Raw genomic sequence first — 3,069 nt, forward strand, 5'->3', positions numbered from 1 at the left:
ATGAATTGATACACAAGTGGATCTATAAAAGATAGGAACAAATGAAAAATAATGGGATAACACAAAAAGGTTGTTTTGTTTTGTTTTGAAATGTATTTGATAATGAAGTGTATTGTTTTTCTCCAAAATTTTAAATTATGAAGAAAAAAAATTTAATTTGTATATGAATACAAGTTTTCAAAATTGTAATATCATTTTTATATTAAAACTAAAAAAATAATGAATTTTACTGTTTAGAGTCTCTATGAGCGGAGTCTTGGAGGGAACTACCTCTCTTTTATCCCTAAAAGTGGGTAGGAGCGAATTCCATCTTGCACCTCACGTCCCCAGCAATTTACCCAGTCTTACCCCTGAAATGGGAGGCCTATTGAGTCGGCGAACTTGAGCCACTCTCACCCATGCAAATCCAAGGATAATTCCGAATAAACTGGAGTTCATGGTTAGCTTAGGATTAAGATTGAGTTACCTAGGTCATCGAATGAAAAGAAAATATGTCTCAACAGTAAACGACATTATAAAGTGAGAGTGATTTTCTTCATGGTCCGATCTTATGCAATACTCATTGCATAGGACGCCCCCACTCACATGTCTCCACTTGTACAATTTCAGTGATCATATTGTTTATATCATATACAAAAGTGGGCCCCAGAATAAGGTACTCAGCCTTATCCTTATACTAAAGATCATTTTGACTATATACTTGAACTTGATCAACTCTTATGTCTCTACATATAGTTCAAGTAATCGTACTATAGCAGAAGTGTTCTTAGTTTATTGAATTTAGATTAATGATCGTAAAGTTCACTTTATTCAATAACAATATTTACTAAATAAACAACAATAATAACTTTATTAAAAATAGAATATGTTTTTGTTTACAAACTATGAGTTTTAGGACATAAAATTCAACCGAAAGAAGGTTTCTTCATAGTCCACCCCCTCTCTTTGGGTATAACCCTTTGCTACAAGTCGATTTTTAAAGGTCTGTACCTTACCGATTTAGTCTCGTTTTCTCTTATAGATCCATTTGCAACCAATAGGTTTTATCCCATCTGGTTGATCTACAAGTTCCCAAACTGAATCGAAGTACTTTGACTCCATTTCAAGATTCATGACTTTGATCCACTAATCTTTATCTTCATCATTCATTGCCTGTTTATAGGTCAATGGATCCTCAACGCCATCATCAGGTATGATGACTTGTGTTTCTGCCAAACCCAAGTAACGATTGGGTTGAGTTATAACCCTCCCACTACGTCGAGGCATTCTCAACTCTTGAGAAGGAAGTGATTGACCAGAAGTGCAGCTCCATCAACAACTCTTGTTGAAGGACAAACCTAATCAACAACTCTTGTTGTTTTATCAGTAGCTTCTTTAGAAATCTCACTTAATACTAGTTTGCTGCGAGGTTGATGATTTCTTACATGGTCTTCCTCTAAGAATGTAGCGTTTGTTGATACAAACACTCTATTTTCTTGAGGGTCATAAAACAAACCACCTTTCGTCTCCTTGGGGTATCCTACGAATATACATAATTTTGAACGACGTTCTAATTTCTTGGAGTTTTGCAACAACACATGTGCTGGGCATCCCCAAATCCTGAAGTGACGTAAAGTACCTTTACGCCCTTTTCATAACTGATAAGCTGTTTCTGAAACACTCTTAGAAGAAACCATGTTCAAAATGTATGTAGCAGTCTCCACTATATATCCCCAAAACGGATCAGGTAATTGAGCGAAACTCATCATAGACCGAACCATGTCTAACAGAGTTCTATTTCTTCTTTCTGATACATCATTCTGTTGAGGCATACCAGGGGCTGAGAGTTGAGACGTTATTACATGTTCTATCATATAGTCTTGAAATCTTAAGTCCATATACTCTCCATCTCGATCTGATCGAAGTGCTTTAATAGTTTTACCTAATAGATTCTCAACCTCAGTCTTATACTCTCTGAATTTTTCAAGAGCTTCAGACTTGTGATGCATTAGGTAAAGATAGTCATACCTTGAATAATCATCAATAAAACTGATGAAATATTCATACCCTCCTCGTGCTTTGACATTCATTGGACCACAGAGATCTGTATGCACGAGTTCTAAGGTTTCTTTGGCTCTATAACCTTTTTCGAAAAATGATCGTTTAGTCATTTTACCCTGAAGACAAGACTCACATGGAGGTAAAGAGTTGTCTTCTAACTCATTTAGAAGTTCTCTTTTAACCAATATCTCAATCCTATTGAGATTAATGTGGCATAGTCTTAAGTGCCAAAGATAGGTATTAGGAGAAATCTTTTGTTGTTTATTTTGAGTTTCAACTGTTTTAAACATCTCGGTATTTAAAATAGCTTTTGTTTCACTCGGTTTTAACATATATAAGTTGTTTTCTAGTTTTGCAGAACAAATATGAATACCTCTTTTGCAAATGAACACTTTATTGATTTCAAAAGATACTTTATACAATTTTTCTAATAAACAAGAGATAGATAATACATTTATTTTTATTCCAGGAACAAAAAGTACATTATCTAATATAATGAATCTATCTCCAAAAAACAATTTTAAATTTTCTATTGATCCTGCTGAGACAACCTCTCCTGTTCCAACCTTGAGTTTTATCTCGCCGTCCGCAAGCATTCTTCAGGAGCTAGTTTCCAGGTAAAAAGAACAAATATGATTAGTCGCCCCTGAATCTAGTATCCAAGTTGAGGTTTCATACTCTACTAAACATATTTCTATAATGAGTAAATCATATTTACCTTGTTGTGTCTTTTTGGCTTTTTTCTCTGAAAGGTATTTTGGGCAATTTCTCTTCTTGTGCCCGTTTTCATTGCAATGGAAACATTTTCCTTTATCTGCTTTTTGAACCTTGTATTTGCGGTCAGTAGGAATCCTATTTTTCCCTTTACCCTTCTTCTTTATCAAAACACTTTTAGAAGTTGAAGGTCCGGACTTATTTTTGGAAGACGTTCCTCGTAGTAATTTCTTAGAGATAACAACATTTGCTTCTCCTCTTTGTCCCTTGTTCGTTAAGAGAGACTGATAAGTCTGTAGCTCATTGAGAAGAGCA

This window comes from Cucurbita maxima, unplaced genomic scaffold (assembly GCF_002738345.1).
Source record: "Cucurbita maxima cultivar Rimu unplaced genomic scaffold, Cmax_1.0 Cma_Scf00083, whole genome shotgun sequence".
Lineage (NCBI taxonomy): Eukaryota > Viridiplantae > Streptophyta > Magnoliopsida > Cucurbitales > Cucurbitaceae > Cucurbita > Cucurbita maxima.